An 18,387-nucleotide genomic window follows, 5' to 3' on the forward strand; every position below is an offset into this window, starting at 1 on the left:
TGTATTAGTTTCCTATGGCTGCTATAACAAATTGCCACAAACTTGGTGGCTTAAAACAACAGAAATATTTTCTCTCACTGTTTTGGAAATCTGAAAATCAGTGTCACTGGGCCAAAATCAGGGTGTCAGCAGGTTTCCGTATAACACTTACAGGTCCCACAAGTATCTCCAAGCCTGTAAGTGCACAACATTAAATAGCAAATTAAAAACACCATGAAAAGTCAACACATTTTCATGGAATAAAGAAAAAGTCCTCACATTTTCATTTTGCACTGGGATCCACACATTACATAGCTGGCCCTGCTTCTGGGACTCCCGTTACATGTATGTTGATATACTCGATAGCATTCCACTCAACAATTTTTCTTTATTTTCTGTCTAGTCTTCAGACTGGATCATCCGTATGGACCTATGTATCTTCAAATTTGCTAATGCCTTCTTCTGTCCACTCAAATCTGTTGTTGAGTCTCTCTAGTGAATTTTTTATTTCAGTTACTGTACTTTTCAACTCCAGAATTCCTATCTGGTTCTTTTTAAGCCATTTCCATTTCTTTATTGATGTTCTTTATTTGATAATTGTCATACTTTCCTTTAATTCAATAAACATGTATTCTTTAGTTCTTTGAACATATTTATAATAGCTGATTTAAAGTCTTTGTCTACTAAGTCCAGTGTCTGGGCCCCTTCAGACAGTTTCTTATTACTTCTTTTCCCCCTGTGTTTGGGCAATACTTTCCTGTTCCTTTGCATGTCAGTCAGACCAAAATTTGTGTGTCAGTGCAGCCGTGTCCTAGCTGTGTGATTTGGAGCAAGCTACTTTATCAGTCTGAGCCTCATTTTCCACAAATGTAAGTTAGAAATAGCTCTGTTGGGAGGATTAAATGAGATCTGCCTCATAATTTTTTACTGAAAACTGAACATTTTAGAGAATATATTGTAACTCTGGATCCTGATCTCCCAGGGACTGTTGTTGTTGATTCTATCGTTGTTGTTGTTTGCTGCTTGGCCGGTTGGTTGACTTAGTGACTTGTCTGGACTAATTCTTTATAGTTTGTCTTCCCCACAGTGTGCAGCCACCGAAGTCTCTGTTCAGTTTTATTCTGGTGTGGTGTTTTGTTGTTGTTGTTGTTGTTTTTGCATCTTGTTTTTACTTTTAAGCTTGACTTCCTAGGTATCACCCCTGGGTCAGCATAGCTTAGTGGCCAGCCAGTGGTTGGTCAGAAGTTTTTCTTAAACACCTTGAGCCCGTGCCTTCCGCCCTTTGCCAAGTGGGTCTGTGTGTGGACTGGGGCACACAAAGTTCAGGCAGGTTACAAGTCTGCCTTGGTTTTTACTTTCTGCTTTTGCACAAGGCCTGATGTTCAGCAAGGGATCTGGAGTGGGGGTCCTCAACTGCACGCACATGTGTGTGCACACCTCTAGATCCCCAGGAATATGTCAGAGCTTCTCGAAGCCCCCTGTGGCTATCTGGTGCCCTACATCTCCTTTTCAAACTTTGGACTGCTCTCTTGCTTGCCCCAGGCAGCACTGTAGCCTTAGGCAAATGTGACGGTGGCCTTTCCCAATTGTTTGCCACCAATCGATATTATTTTCAACATCACCCCTCACCATGAGCTTTTTTGCAGAGCTCCAAATCAGGTCAGCTCCTCCAGCAGCAGAAGTGAGGCTGCCAGTTTTCATGGCTACCATGTCTTGGCATTGTGGGTGGGGGAGGGGAAATGGAAGCAGCCTGGAGATAAAATGCCACAGACCCACTGTTATTACCGAGGTTCAATTTTTCTTGAATAAATGCCTTTCAATTTGCTGTATGCCTTTAGTTACCTTCCAGAGCACTGAAATAGTTGTATTGGATAATTTTGCCAGTTTTATCATTGCTTTTTCTGAGGAGAGGATTTGCCAAGGTCACTTCCCTCTGTCACTTCCCCTCCTCATTCTTCACTGCTTCTTATAATGCTCTAAGTAGAAATTTCTTCTTCCTGAAGTACATCCATTAGGAATTCTTTCAGAAAGGATCTGTGAGAAATAAAATCTTTTTTCTTTTTAACCTTTATCTGCTTTTTATTACCATGGGAATCTATTTGGACCTAGTTTAAATTATATTTAGTGTTCATAGTGTTTCTTCATTCTTGAGAATCGTGTCTCAACAATTCTGGAAAATTCTTAGTCATTATATCTTCAGATATCTCTACTTCATTCTTTTCATACTCTTTCTGGAATCTCTATTAGACATATGTTGAATATTCTGATTCTATTATCTGTGTCTCCTAACTTCTTTTTCACCATTTCAGTTCTCTATGCTTCTTCAACTCTCTTTTCCAGTTCATTAATCCTCTCTTCTACTGTGTTCAATCTGCTGTTAAATCTACCCCTTGAGGGCTTTATTGTGCTGTTTGTTCCAGTGACTACATTTTCTGTTTTTAGAAACTGTTTCTTTGTCAAATTCTGGGGGTTTTATTGTTCGTTTTCTTAGAGTTTGGATTTCTAACATTGAATTTTATGTTCTCTTCCATGCTGTTGTTGTATAATCTCAAGATCTAGGGGCTCTGATTGTCCTAATTGTAATTTTTAGTCTCATATGTGAAAAATTGTGTCAGGGCTTTGACATTAATTGTAATAACGGGTACAATTTCCATTGTAGGTGGGTCCAACTGCCATACTTAGCCCCCCCCCAAAAATATATATATGCTTGTTTATACATATATATTTTATATTTTATATATATATACACACACACACACACATAATACAGGATGCCTATATACATGTATATATATATGTACATATATATAGGCATCCTGTATTGTTCTGTATTTTTTTTCTTGTAACCCTAGTGCAGGGCCTCATCTCCTGTCACTCCTGGTTATTGACCCTCACTGACACTTAAGGGAAGACACATTATCAACTCATCGACTGTCATCTATGCTGTTTAGTCCCCTCTTTGTTTCTGGACTCCTGAGTTTTCTCTTTCTTCCATGGGAACTCAGCTGTGCATCTAAAATCATTTTTAATTTAATCAAACATTTCAAACAATTTTGCTAGTAGAGTTTTCTGGTTATCCTAGCTGACAAATCAGAAACATATGGGGAGATTTTTCAGAACATGTTTCACAGTCCTTCTTCCCCTGCCAAAATTCTGATACCACCTCCTAGAGAGTCTGCCAAAATCTGGGTGGAGCTGGGACCAGAAATGGGGTGGCGGTGGGGATCATTCCTGTATAATTTGAAAAACAACACAACTCACTTCCTTAGTGTTCTGATTCAGTTCCTGGTGTCTTAGACTTCTGTGCCTAATGCAGTTTCACGGCCCACAGGAGATACGGGGTAAAGATATGCTGAATACATGAATGCATGACTGATTACTGACTGATACTTGTGCAGGTCCGACATGTGATTAAACTAGATAGTAACTGCTCGATAAAGATCATTTTCCCTTCCCCTAAAACAGGAAAGAGGAGCTTACCAGCACCCCATGGGCGTGGCAGGCTCAGCTTAGACTACTCTCAAGGTGGACAGCCTGCATTCCAGCCTTGGTCCAGGTCTCTGAGGACTGTGATGGAGGGCACGAGGGAAGCACGTGAGTTGGCCTGGATTCCATTCTGTGGATTTTCACCCTCATGCACTGGATGAATGGGCCAATCAGCCTGGAGGACAGGCCCTAGGGGGTGCCTCACAGGTCTGTATTAGGCCCTACCTATTTATCTGTTTGGGGGGTGACACAGAGTTGAGAAGGATCAGGACACCTTAGGTGACAGTCAGGACCCTGGATCCCCTCTTTTGCCCCTTAAAGCCTCAGCTTTCCTTCTCCATCCCCTCCCTACTCTTCCAATCTGTCCCCAGCCCTTTCCTGACTCTGTCTCTCTGCAGACGACTCCTCCTTCAGCAGGGCTGCCCACACCAGCGCCTCCAGCTCATCTCTCCAGGTCACCAACCCATTGCAGGAAGACCCAAAGGCTCTTCAAAGGCCAAGTGCACAGACACAGACTCCCCTTTCCCCCAGCATCCTGCCCTCCTTCTGTGATCCCAACTCCAGGGTGTCATCCAACCCACGCAGGCACCTGTGAGTCACCCTGGACTCTGCCCTCCTCTTTCCAAATCTGTTTAGACCAAGTCTCCTGGATGGAATCCACTTCTGGGTATGTCTGCAATCAGGCCTCTGCCTTCCACCTTCCCTCCGCACCATCACCTGAGGTCAGCCACCAGCATGGCCCTCGGGATCATCATACCTCCTAACTCACCTGCAGCCTCTAGTCCGGGGTTGGTGGCCCCTGAGCCTGATCAGGGCCTCAGACTTGTTTTGTCTGCCCCCAACTGTGGTTTGCTTTGCTTCTGCTTTTAAATGAGCTAACACTATCAACTAGAAGATCTCACATACAAGGAAAGAATTCTGGCTGCTCTTGAGTAATTTGCGGGGCCCAAATGCGTGCTGTCCCCTTGGAGGGGCTGTTAGCTGTCCCCAAGTGGCAGCTGTTCCCTGATGATCACAGACCCCTAACCAGTCTGCCTTGCCCCTCAGGGCACTTGAGATTAAGGCTTTTCTCCGGTCTGTAATCATCCTCACTGCTCCCAGCTAAAACTCAAAGTTGACGCTGTCATTCAGCAGTTTGTCCAACGTCCTGCAGAGGAAATCAGCCTCTTTAACCAGGCATTCGAGTCCCTTCCCCAGTCCACCCAGGCCAACCCTCCAGCCTCACCCCAGTCCTTCTCCCCTGGAGAAGCACAGCTTACCCATCTCACAATTCCCATACACATCCCGCTTTCCCAAACCTTTCTGCCTGTAATTGGGCTTTTGTTCCTACTTAGTTTACTTAAGAATGATTGTACTGGACCATATACACAAAAGTGAGTACACTGAGTATAAAACACTGTCTCAGTGAATGAGAGCTGTCTTGGAGGAAAGGCTCTTTTTTTTTTTTGCAAACTTTTCATCAGGATAAATTTCAAATACTAAGAAATAATAAGTTAATGAGTCCCTTCTGCCCACTACCTATATTCAACAATTATTAACATTTGTTGATGTATGTATAGGGTTAGCTAGTTGGTTGGTTGGTTTTGCTGAACTATTTGAAATCAGTTTGCAAATATCATTACATTTCACTTCCTGAATATATCAAATACCTAAGCATGCATCTCCTAAAAGCACATTTTCTTCAAAACCACAAAACCATTATTAGACTCAAGAAAATTAACAATAATTCCCAGTATTATCTAACATCTAGTCCATAGTCAGTTTCCCCAGTTTTCTCAGCTAAGCATTTCTCAGCTGTGTTGTCATTGTTGTTTTGTTGGTCACATCAGGATTCAGTTGAGGCTTTAGGGCAACTTTGCATGTTGTGTCTCTTTGTTCTTGTGCCCCCACCAATCCTTTTGTCCCTGACATTTTTTTGTCCCAGGCCAATCATCTTGTATAAATCCTACCTTCTGGATTTGTCATGTTTCCTTGAGGTGTCATTTAACCTTGTTCCTCTATCCCCTTTACTTCCTGTAAATGGGGAGGGAGGTTAAATATAAAGGCTTGACTGGGCTCAGTTAAACATTTTGACAGGAACATCTCATGGGTGATGCGGTGTAAATAGGGGAAAGGAGTTTGGTTTAGTCTCCATGGTTTTCTGCTGTTGTTGTTGTTTTTGTGGCAGTGGCGCACAGCATGTGGGACCTTAGTTCCCCAACCAGGGTCCAAACCCATGCCCCCTTCCGTGGAAGCACAGAGTCTTAACCACTGGACTGCCAGGGAAGTCCCAAGTCTCCATGTTTAGACTGATGTCTGGAACTGGTGGACATTACAGGGAAAAAGGGAGCTGTGTACAGACATCAGAGCTGCTGAATGTGGCATGGGCTGCCTTGTGAGGTGGTGAGCCCTCATCACCAGGGGCATCCCAGCAGGCGCTGGTGGACCATCAAGTACATTGGTGAGGAGTCTGCTGTTTTGGTTAGAGTGCCAGACCCCCTCACCCGCTGGATACTTTAAGGGGTGCTTTTGCTCGTCACAATGACTGCAAATGTTGTTGATAGACAGTGGACGCTGAGAGCCTTGCAACTTGTGGGACAGTCCCATAAAAAGAGCTGTGTACCCAAGATGCTGTTGAGAACCCTGGGCAAGGGCTTGGTTAGAAAAGGGGCTTTCGAACCACTTTTAGCGATGGAGCTATTTTTCAAACAATAGCTTCACAGAACTGAGTATACAGAATAGAATCACGGTGCTTAAAGCTGGGGTGGCTGCGCTGTGGCCCTTCTCCAGAACCCTAAGGCACCAGAGAACACATGTGAAAACCACAGAGCTGGGTAACCTGAGATCCAGATGCTTCTGAAATTCTCTATCACAGGAGCGGGGTGGTCCATTCCAGGCCCCACGGCCACCATCACTCACGCTGTGGGTACCTGCAGGCAAGTGCTGGCCCTCTCAGGCTCAGGTGAGGGGACAGCAGTGCCCACTTGCCCTTACAAGGACTGCAGGAAGCGTGGTCCAGCCAATGCCTGGCTTGTGGCGGGGGCTCCATAATGTTTGTTAAAGCTTAATCTGAAACTCATTTGTTTTCTTGAATAAGAAATACATTCACATGGTAGGAAATTCAGAAGGCACACACAATTATACTGTGGCTTCCCCAGCGGACGGAGGTTAATGCTCTTCCCAGCACACACTTCTTTTTAATGGGCGTGTACTCCTCTGTGTTTTTCTTTCCATCTCAGAATCTCAGAGATCATTTCATTCCAGTTACATGGAAAGGTTTCTCATTCCTTTTCTGTAACTTCTTTTTTTAAGTATAATATACATATATAAAAGTGAACGTAAGGGAAAAAGCTCAATGAATTTTCACACACCCAAGAGACCAGCGCCCAGATGAAGAGGCAGATTCCAGCCTCCCAATGCCAGCATGTGCTACCCCAAAAGTAACCGCTATCCTGACTTCTAACACTGGAGTTTCGTTTTGCCTGCTTTTGGACTTTTATTATAGAAATAGACTCAGTATGTTCTCTTTTGTGTCTGGCTTCTTTCATTCAACATTACGTCTGTGAAATTCATCCACACCGTGTGTAGTTGTAGCTGATTCATTCTCACATTTGTGAGCTACTCTGTTGAATGACGTGACTATTTATTCATCTATTCTACTGTTGCTGGGCTTCTGGGTGTGTTCCAAGGTTTTGTTGTACCTAATAGTGCTGTTTGTGGATCAGGCACTGCCCAGGAACAAATCCAGCTCCCACCCTTGGTGCCCTGGGGAAGCTGGTGGGTGCATTTTGCAGTTGCACTGTCATTCATTCCTGTGGCAGGGGTCCATGAGTTTGAGTTTCGGCCCAGACCCCTCATTACAGCTCCTTTATATTCCCTCTTACTATCCCTGTCCTCAGGCGGCCGTGGTTTACCCAAGCCTCAAATCTTTCTGTAGTTCCCAGAGAGCTTGCAGAGAACAAGATTATCCTGCCCTCCAGGCACTCCCTGTGAAACCCACATAGCCCTTGAGGAAGGGCGTTCACAGCCTGAGGCACAGCAGTTGTCTTTGGGAAGGGGAATTGGGTGGCCTGAAGCCCAGAGTGCCCGGATGGGGAGGACAGACCTCTCACCTTAAACCCCTGGATGAATTTTAAATATTGTGTGTCATGCATATAAAACTTACTCTTTTTTTTTTGTTTTTTTTTTTTTTTGTGGTACACGGGCCTCTCACCGCTGTGGCCTCTCCCATTGCGGAGCACAGGCTCCGACGTGCAGGCTCAGCGGCCATGGCTCACGGGCCCAGCAGCTCCGCGGCATGTGGGATCCTCCCGGACCGGGGCACGAACCCGCGTCCCCTGCATCGGCAGGCGGACTCCCAACCACTGCGCCACCAGGGAAGTCCTATAAAGCTTACTCTTAAAAACAAATGTTATACATGTGTGTACATATACACATAGAATACATATATTAGAGTGTTTGGGGAACATAGACGGCGGGCTTTCTAGGGGAGGTGACATTTGAGATTTTGGCTTTTAAAGAAAATGAACCCATCAGGAAAGCGGGTTGGGGGTGATAGAGAGGGCCTGCGAGGAAGAGGGAATGGCTAGCGTGGGCAAAGGCCTTCAGGCTTGGGAAAGCGGGAAGAGTTTGGGGAATCCCAAGATGCGTGAGGCTGTAACGGAGGCACCCAGGGGAGCTGGAGCCCCTGGAGGAAGAGCTCTCCAGGGAGAGTCTGGGGTCAGGAAAGGGCTGAGGACAGAATGGAGGAGTGGGGAGGGGATGGAGAAGGAAAGCTGAAATTTTTAAGGGGCAAAAGAGGTCATCCAGGGTCCTGTCACCTAAGGTGTCCCTGATCCTTCTCAACTTTGTGTCACCCCTCAAATAGATAAATAGACGGGGCCTAATACAGACCCCTGAGGCACCCCCTAGGGCCTGTCCTCCAGGCTGACTGGCTCTTTCCTCAAGCACGTATGGGTCCAAATTCACAGAATGGAATCCAGGCCAACCCACATGCTTCCCATGTGACCTCCATCAGGGTCCTCAGAGACCTGGACCAAGGCTGGAATGCAGGTTGTCCATGCCCTAGGATTAGTCTGACCTGAGCCTGGGGAGGTGGTGAGCTCCTGCTTCCTTTCCAAGGCTGCACTGTCCAATATGGGAGCCACCAGCCACATTTGGCTATTTAAATCTCAACGTCCACTGGTTAAAATTAAATAAAAATCAGTTCCACAGCCACACGAGCTGCCTTTCAAATGCTCAATACCTCCTCAAGGTGTACAGAACAGAAATTATATCAAATGCTCAGCTGAGGTCCCAGGAAAGAAAGAGAAATCCCAAATGCCAGAAACAAGAGGGGACTGACCCCAACAGACGACAGCTAATGAGCTCACCCTGCTTCTGGGGTGAGGATGGGGTGAGAAGCAGGGGCTTGTGCTTAAGCGCATATGGGGACAGAAGACAGCCTTGGGAGCACACTTAAGGTTAGGGCAGGTCCTGAGATCTCTGTATAAAGCTGGACCCTTGAAAAGCCGCACTCTCGGCAAAAGGGCGAACTTGAGAAAAAACGCCCATCTACAAGGAGGTGACAAGCAAGCCTGTCTGTTTCAGCCTGAGAATCCAAAGCTCCCAACTCAGCATCGCATGGTTTGGGATGTCAATTTACTGGACAGGAATGGTCCAGAAACTCCCAACTCTAAGCAATGACATAAACACTGAACATAGTCTGGTGATACTTCTGGGAGATAAGCAAAAAGGGAAAAGCTTTGAAGCCATGCTCCCAAGACCCAGGCTGCAACAGGCTCTATTGGAGGAAAAAAATAAAAGAACCCACCACCCTAAGGGTGAGCTCATAGCAAGAAATGTCACAATCCCTGGGGGAACATTCCATGAGGATTGAAAGTCAGAAGACACAACAAATACAAGATAACAGGCCCAGGGTCTCCAGAACACACAAGGGTCTGACAGAGAACACAAAGTAAGTCTGTTAGAGATGAGTGGTTGCCTTTGGGGGGAAGGAGTGGGCATGAGAGAGGCTTCTGGGGGTACTGAATGTTCTGTGTCCCGACCCAAGTGCTGGTTACATGCGTTTGTTCAGTTTTGAAAATTTACTGAGGTACATACCTATGATTTGTGTACTTTTTCGGATGTATGTTATAATTCAATAAAGTGACATAATAAATAATTAAAGGAAAAATATTAGGAATCAGAATTCTAAAGAATAAGACATTATGGGGGTGGAAACAGAGGAGGCAGGTTTTAAGAAGAATCAAATAGAACTTTTAAAGATGAAAAATGGGGACTTCCCTGGTGGCGCAGTGGTTAAGAATCCGCCTGCCAATGCAGGGGACACGGGTTCGAGCCCTGGTCCGGGAAGATCCCACATGCCGCGGAGCAACTAAGCCTGTGCGCCACAACTACTGAGCCTGCTCTCTAGAGCCCGCAAGCCACAACTACTGAGCCCATGCGCTACAACTACTGAAGCCCGCGCAGCTAGAGCCCGTGCTCCGCAATGAGAGAAGCCACTGCAATGAGAAGCCTGTGCATCGCAACAAAGAGTAGCCCCCACTCGCCGCAACTAGAGAAAGCCCACGCACAGCAATGAAAACCCAACACTGCCAAAAATAAATAAATATTAAAATAAATAAATTTTAAAAATAAAGATGAAAAATGCACTCAATGAAACAAATTTTTATAAGGGAAATGAGTTATGTAACAGGTTAAATGTACCTGAAATGAAAATTACTGACCTGGGAGACATATCTGAGGAACAGATTAAATGTGCCCAGAAAGCACAGAAAGCCAAAATGGTGGAAAATATAAAAGAAAAGTTAGGGGACATAGAAAAGAGAATAACAAATTCGACACAGGTCTAATAGGTTCTATAAGGAGAAAGAAAGAATGTGGGGAAGACAATATTTAAAGAGAGAATGATTACTAATTTTCCAGAGTTGATCAAAGACACAATTTTAAAGATTCAAGAAGCAGAAACTCTACCCCTGCTCAGAAACAATAAGTCCACATTAATTTTAATAAGTATTTTATTTATTTAGCCGCTCCTTGCAGCTTTCGGGAACTTAATTCCCCAACCAGGGATTGAACCCAGGCCACAGCAGTGAAAGCACCAAGTCCTAACCACTGGACCACCAGGGAATTCCCAATAAGTCCACATTTAGAACCATCATAGTGAAAAGGCAGAACAAAGGCCAAAAGAAAAACTGTTTAAAGCTACCAGAGGGGAAAATGCTGATAATCTGACAGTGAGATTGACAGCAAAACAACAGCAACATCAGAAGACAAAAAGGGCAAATGGAACATCATCATTAGATTCTACAGGAAAATAATTCCCAACCGTGGAATCGATACCCAGCTTAGTCATCATTCAATATTGAAAGTAAAATAAAATTTTTTTCAGAAACGACTCAGAGAATTTCTCTCTCATAAATCCTTTCTGAGAGTGTTATAAAGGATGTACTCCAGGAAGAAAGAACTAGAATTCAGAACAAAGTGGTCAGTTGCAAGAAGTGATGGGAACAAAGACATGATTAGTACACATGTGGACAAATCTAAACAAGCCTGGACTTTTAAGAAGACTAATTTTGGTGTTGAAAATAAAATACTGGAAATTGATAACTTTTGAGATGTTGTATTTGTTTTTTTATAAATTTATTTATTTATTTATTTTTGGCTGAGTTGTGTCTTTGTTGCTGTGCACTGGCTTTCTCTTGTTGCAGTGAGCGGGGGCTACTCTTCATTGCAGTGGCTTCTCTTGTTGCAGAGAATGGGCTGTAAGCGCATGGGCATCAGTAGTTGTGGCACACAGGCTCAGTAGTTGTGGCTCATGGGCTCTAGAGCGCAGGCTCCGTAGTTGTGGCACACGGGCTTAGTTGCTCCGCGGCATATGGGATCTTCCCGGACCAAGGATCGAACCCCTCTCCCCTGCATTGGCAGGTGGATTCTCAGCCACTGCGCCACCAGGGAAGCCCCTGTATTTGTTTTTTTAGGTGTGCCCTAACCTAGGTGCCACGAACTGGGTGGCCTAAAACAACAGAAGTTTATTATCTTGCAGTTCTGGAGGCCAGAAATCAAGGTGTCAGCAGGGTTGATTCCTTCTGGAGGTTCTGAGGGAGAATCCACTTCACGCCTCTCTCCTGGCTTCTGGTAGCTGTTGGCATTCCTTGGCGTTCCTTGGCTTGTAGCTGCATCACTCCAGTCTCTGCCTCCATCCTTACATGGCCTTCCCCTCTGTTCTTTTTTTTTTTTAATATTTATTTATTTTATTTATTTATTTTCTTTATTTTTTTGGCTGCACTGGGTCTTAGTTGCAGCATGTGGGATCTTTCATTGCGGCACGGGCTCTTCATTGTGGCGCACCAGGGTTCTCTCTAGTTGTGGTGTGCGGATTTTCTCTCTCTAGTTGTGGTACAGGGGCTCCAGGGCGTGTGGGCTCCAGAGCACGTGGGCTCAGTAGTTGTGGCACATGGGCTTAGTTGACCTGCGGCATGTGGGATCTCAGTTCCCCAACCAGGGATAGAACCTGTGTTGGAAGGCAGATTCTTTTTTTTTTAATCAATTATTTATTACTATTATTATTTTTTTATTTTTATTTTTTAAATTTTTGGCTGCACTGGGTCTTCATTGCTGCGTGGGCTTTCTCTAGTTGCAGCGAGCGGGGGCTACTCTTTGTTGCGGTGTACGGGCCTCTCATTGCAGTGGCTTCTCTTGTTGCAGAGCACAGGCTCTAGGTGCACAGGCTTCAGTAGCTGTGGTGCATGGACTCAGTAGTTGTGGTGCACGGTCTTAGTTGCTCCGCAGCATGTGGGATCTTCCCAGACCACGGCTCGAATGTCCCCTGCATTGGCAGGCGGATTCTTAACCACTGCGCCACCAGGGACTCCCTGGAAGGCAGATCCTTTACCACTGGACCACCAGGGAAGTCCCTCCTCTGTGTTTCTATCTCACATCTCCCTCTGCCTTTCTCTTCTAAGAATCCCTGTCATTGGATTTAGGGCTCGCCCTAAACCCAGGATGATCTCATCTCTAGATCCTTAACTTAACTACATCTACAAACACCCTTTTTCCTAACAAGATCACATTCACTTGGTTCAGAGGATTAAGACTTGTTTTGGGGGACTACTATTCAACTTACTACAGATGGCTAGAGAGTTATTAAAGAGTTGTAGGGTCCTTGTTTTGTTTTGGATTGATTTTAGACTTTGTGAAATCAAATATGTGTGCTGGAAACTAAATGACAATTTCCCAAATATCTGAAATAAAATTATTATAAGTTGGGAAGGAATAAAAAATTTTGACCGATTTAATAGAAGATAGAACCAAAGAAAGGCAAAGAAAAAGCACAGTATATAGAAAGCACGAAATAGGATGACATAAATAATCCAAATATAGCAGGACTCACAATAAATGAAAATGCACTAACTCACCAATTAACAGGTAGACATACCTGGTTACATGCTGTTCATACTGTTTAACCATATACTATTTATGAGGCCCACCTCAAAATATAAAGATTCAGAAAGGCTAAATATAAAGGGATGAAAGAAAATGTGCTAAGCAAAGAAAGCTGGTGTGCTTCTGTGTGTCCTACACATTAGCAAAGACATTTAAATAGACTTTGAGCCCTCCCCACCCCCCAAAAAAAATTAGGAATAGAGAGAAGGCTCACTACATAATGTTAAAGGATTAGCAGACCAAGAAGATAAGATTATTTAAACTCGTATGCAATAGCAACAAAGAGTCTCCAAATATACAGTGCCAAAATTACAGAGAATAAATTGACAAGTCCACAACCACAGTGTGGAGATTTTAATATACGTCTCCCATTAGTTGAGAGCTAGCTCAAGCGGACAAAAATTAGTGAGGACACAGAAGAGTTAACCTACCTTCACAAAACTCCATATTCAACAATTAGAGACTACACATGGAACACTTTCAAAAACTGACCACATGATAAGTCAGAAATAAGCCTTAGGGACTTTCCTGGTGGCACAGTGGTTAAGAATCCGCCTGCCAATGCAGGAGACATGGGTTCGAGCCCTGATCCCGCAAGATCCCATATGCCGCGGAGCAACTAAGCCCATGTGCCACAACTACTGAGCCTGTGCCCTACAGCCCGCGAGCCACAACTACTGAGCCCACATGCCGCAACTACTGAAGCCCGCGCGCCTAGAGCCCATGCTCCACAACAAGAGAAGCCACCACAATGAGAAGCCCACGCACCACAATGAAGAGTAGCGCACGCTTGCTGCAACTAGAGAAAGCCCACACACAGCAACGAAGACCCAACGCAGCCAAAAAATTAATAAATTAATAAATAAATAAATTTTAAAAAAAAGAAATAAGCCTTAATAAATGCCAAAAATTTAATACCGTACCTCTGGTGATAATAAAATGAGGAATCAGTAAGAGAAAACATACGCAAGTCCATGCACGTTTGAAATTTTAAAATACACTTCTGAGTATTTTACCGATCAAAGAAATGAAAATACCATGTAACAAAACTGGTAGGATGTGGCTATAAAAATATATACTAATACTTAGGGGAAATTTTTTAACCTTAAATGTATATGTTAGAAATAAAGACCAAAAGTCAGTGAGCTGGGCATCCAACTCAAGAAGTTAGAGGGAAAAAAACAAAATAGAAAAACCCCAAAGGAAAAAAAAAGGAAACAATAAAATTGAGAACAAAGAAACAAGATAGAAAACCCATAAACCCAAAACTGGTTCTTTTAAAAGTCTAATAAATCCCCTGATGAAAGAAAGAGAGAGAGAGGGAGGAGAAAAACTATTGGAAAGAAAAAGGCCATATTATAGATACAGCAGAGACTGTACTGTGAACCACTTTATAACATTAAATTTGAAATTTTAGATGGAATAGATAATTTATCTTAAAAATATAACTTACCAAAATGTATTCAAAAATGTATTGAAGAAGAAATAGAAACCCCTAATAAACCTATAACCTTTTTTTTTTTTTTTTTTTTTTTTTTTTTTTTTTGCAGTACGCAGGCCTCTCACTGATGTGGCCTCTCCCGTTGCGGAGCACAGGCTCCAGACGCACAGGCTCAGCGGCCATGGCTCACGGGCCCAGCCGCTCCGCGGCATGTGGGATCTTCCTGGACTGGGGCACGAACCCGTGTCCCCTGCGTCGGCAGGCGGACTCTAAACCACTGCGCCACCAGGGAAGCCCCCTATAACCATTTTTTAAATGGGTCGTTTAATACCCAACCACCAATTGGTCCTAATAGGAAAATAAATAAATAGAGGTTCAGGCACATAATGGAATACCATAGAGGCGCTAAAAAGAATGAACTAGTTTCACAAACGTCCACACGAATACAAGTAAGAAACAATTTGGAATGGAATCATGTGCAAAAGGAATTGTAAAGTCTGATAACATTTCATAAAATGGTAAAATACAAACAATAATCATATCTATTCCTTAGAGATGAAGGGATTGACTGTTAAGTCAATGGCAAGTGGTGAGAGTCTGCAGGCCAGGAGGACTTGGGGGCCCAGCTGGCCTGGTGGGGGTCCATACTCAGCTCCAGTGCCTGGTACCATGGAGAAATGAAGGCCCGGGGTCACCAGATCTTCCCAGTTTTTGAAAGTGAACAAGAAATCAAGGCATTTATGTGAATTATGTTCCAATTCTTTGAAAGGCTGAACTTGGGGAGGGGAGATCCTCCATAGGAGGATCACATTTGGTCTGTGGCCCCCCCAGTTTCTGGCTTTTGGCCCAGGCCACAAGAAGTTGGGTCTGGGTTTGAACAGGAGCTCTGGGGAGAACAGGCTAGATCAGCCACCCCGGAAGCAGCCTAGATTCTGCCCAATGAAAGCTCCCTGGCTTAGGCAACAGGCTCTTAGATATGACATTTAAAGCATAAACAACTAAAGAAAAAAAATAAATTGGACATCATTAAAATTTTAATGTTTCAAACACCACCATAATGAAAGTGGAAAAAAAACACCCCACAAAACTGGAGAACATTTTTGCAAATCATATCTGATAAGGGTCTTGTATCTAGAATAAAGAATTCTTACAGCTCAATAATAACAAGACCAATAATTCAATTTAAAAACAATGGCTCTGATTACACATTTCTCCAAATAAGATATATAAATGACCAATAAGCACATGAAAAGATGTTCATAGCCATCAGGAAAATGCAGATCAAAACAACAACGAGCTCCCACTTCATAACCACAAGATGGTCATAATCAAAAAGATAAGTGTTGGGGAGGAAGGGGAGACATCGGAACCCTTATATACTGCTGGTAAGAATGTGAAATGGTGCAGCCACTTTGGAAAACAGTCCACAAGTTCCTCAAATAGTTAAACGTAGAGTTAACCATATGATCCACCATTTTCACTTCCAGGCCTATACCCAAGAGAAGGGAAGACACACAAAATCTTGTACACAATAGTCATAGCAGCATTATTCATACTGACCCCAAATGGAAACAATGCAAATGTCCATTAGCTGATGAATGGATAAATAAAATACAGCATACCCACACAATGGAATTTTATTTCACAATAACAAAGAATGAAGTACTGCATGGATGTACTACATGATACAGCATGGATGAACCTTGAAAATATTATGCTAAATGAAAGAAGCCAGTCACAAAGGATCACATATTGAATGATTCCACTTACATGGAATGTCCAGAATGGACAACTCTATAGACAGTAGATTAGTTGGTCTCTGACTCTGGGAGAGCATATGGGGGTTGGGGAGTTAGGCTAAGGGGAGCAGAGTTTCTTCTGGGTATTGAAAATGTTCTGAATTGATAGTGTTGATGGTTGCACAATTCTGTGACTATCCTACAAACCACTGAATTATACACTAAATGGGTGAATGGCATGGTATGTGAATTATATCTCAATAAAACTATTAAAAATAGTACTAATGAAGCACATGAATGGTGCCATTGTTGAATCACAGGGTCTTTTTGTCCACAGAGCACCAGTGGCTGCGGAAGCTCTTTGCAATGCTACCCAAGTTGAGGCATGGGAGGAAATGGGATGATGAAGAAAGGGTTTTAATCAAACTCCAAATATTTTCATCTGATTCCCAGTTTTCATAGAAGCAACCAGTATTTATTGAACTTCCTCTATGAGACAGTCCCTGCTTTAGGTGCCAAGACTTCATCAGCCAGCAAAACAAATTCCCTGCTCTCGGGGAAGATGGACTTTAAATAAGAAAACAATAAATAGATAAGAAGTCAGGTGCGACAAGTGCTGGGAGAAAGAACCACCAGGGCAGGAAAGAGAAAACTGGAGGCTGTTGCTATTTCGAACAGAGCAGTTAGGAAGGCTCCTTTAAGCAGAAGCCCAAAGGAAGCAAAGGTGCATGCCATGTGGGTGTCAGGGGGACAGGCAAAGCAAAGGCTTGAAGTGGTGAAGTGATCAGGGTGCTAGAGGAAGAGGAAAGCAAACAGGGTGGCTGGGCAGACAAGTGATGGGAAAGACAGGGAGGAGGGGCTGGGAGGGGACAGAATAGGGCCTTTAGGCCATAGTAAGGGCACTGGCTCCTACCCAGGAAGATGGGAGGGTTGGAGCAGAGAAAATGACATGCCCTGATTTAGGGTTTAGAAAAAACACTATGACTGCTTTGTGAAAAATGGACCAAGGGGGCAGAGTTGAAGCATCCTTCTTCTCCAAATAGTTTCACCGCTTATTTGATATATTTGAGATCTTTTTAAACAGTTTTTTGAGTTACTTCACAAAGTCTGCACAGTTTTAGTGCTAGTAAGCTATAGTTTTGGTTACAAAGAAAGCATATTCAGTACTCTTTTTCTTCTTTATTTTCATCATGTATAGATAGAGATTTCATTTTTAATTTTTCTCATATTCACATTCACTTGTTTGGAAAGCCTTTGACCTAGAGTAACACGTGCTTGTAACAGAAGCTTTGCAGTAGCTCAATACAGATGCTTACTGAGATTCACGCAGGGCCAGATCTGCGTAGATTTGTAGAGTATCAGTATGTCTTTTCACATAAATTGACTAAGTCATTGATCTTAATCTCAACATAAAAGTGATTCATATTTGAGGTTATTTTAGATAGGTTAACAGCATTTCACCAACAAAACATCGTTTCGAAACTTAAAAACAGCTGAATACTGAAAACTGTTATCACAAGGACTATCGTTCTTTTATAGGCAAAGAATTGATAGATTAAACAATTTGAGGTCACACAGCTAGTAGTTAAGTGGGTTGGCCAGGATTTAAACACAGGCAGTTTGAAATGCAACCCACAAGCTTCACTACACTATAGGTATCTCAAAGAAAGTGGCATCTGAGATGGGTCCTCTAGCAGGTTACACCCCCAACTCCCAGGATTAAAGAGAACTGGTAAAGGCTGGGATATCCACTCTTGGGAAGGAGTTAGGGAACAAATTAGGATCAAAGCTCATGAGGACAATCTCAGGAGAGGTTGGGCATCTAGCTTTGCCATGGAGGCAGTCAGCACATTTATGGAACTTTCTAGGGTTGGTCTCAATCCTCTGGATCCTGTGTGGGACACAGGTTGTGTGCTAGAGACCAACAGAAGGGGAAAGGGCCTATGGATAGTAAAGCTTAAGAGTGTGGCCTGAGACTGGCCCCGGGTGTTGCCCAAGTAGAGAAAAGGCCATTAAGCCTGGTGGGAGGGGATGGCCCCTGGATGGGCCTGGTGCTGGGAAAGCCCCAGACATACACCTTCCTATTAGTCTTCCCTCCTTTTACTTCATTCATGATAAATCACTCTCTTCTCCCTCACGCAGGGCCCTGTAGGATGACAGACCTCTCTCAACACAGGTTCCTATCCTCCAGAATCTCACCTTGGGGTGACTTTGGACTGGGAGACTTTGCTTCTTATTTAATCTTTACAATCTGAGGAGGTGGCTGATATCCTCCTCTTATGATAAAATGATAAAATTGAGACATTAAGGAGGTTA

The 18,387-nt window shown here is 43.6% G+C and overlaps 1 protein-coding gene across 7 annotated transcripts in view; it reads left to right on the plus strand.

Annotated features, from left to right (window-relative positions):
• The window catches only part of LIMK1 (LIM domain kinase 1), a 77,837-nt gene that overhangs the window by 42,930 nt on the left and 16,520 nt on the right, over positions 1 to 18,387 (plus strand). For 4 of the 7 annotated variants that reach the window (XR_012326031.1, XR_004522267.2, XR_004522266.2 and 1 more), the window contains one exon: positions 3,445 to 3,573. The gene's annotated coding sequence lies outside the window, so the exon portion shown is untranslated. Of the gene's footprint in view, positions 1 to 3,444; positions 3,574 to 3,863; positions 6,969 to 7,687; positions 14,087 to 18,387 lie in introns of those variants that run through there. The other 3 variants (XR_012326030.1, XR_012326033.1, XR_012326032.1) reach the window with 3 other exon arrangements.

The sequence above is a fragment of the Tursiops truncatus genome, chromosome 15 (genome assembly GCF_011762595.2).
Source record: "Tursiops truncatus isolate mTurTru1 chromosome 15, mTurTru1.mat.Y, whole genome shotgun sequence".
NCBI lineage: Eukaryota > Metazoa > Chordata > Mammalia > Artiodactyla > Delphinidae > Tursiops > Tursiops truncatus.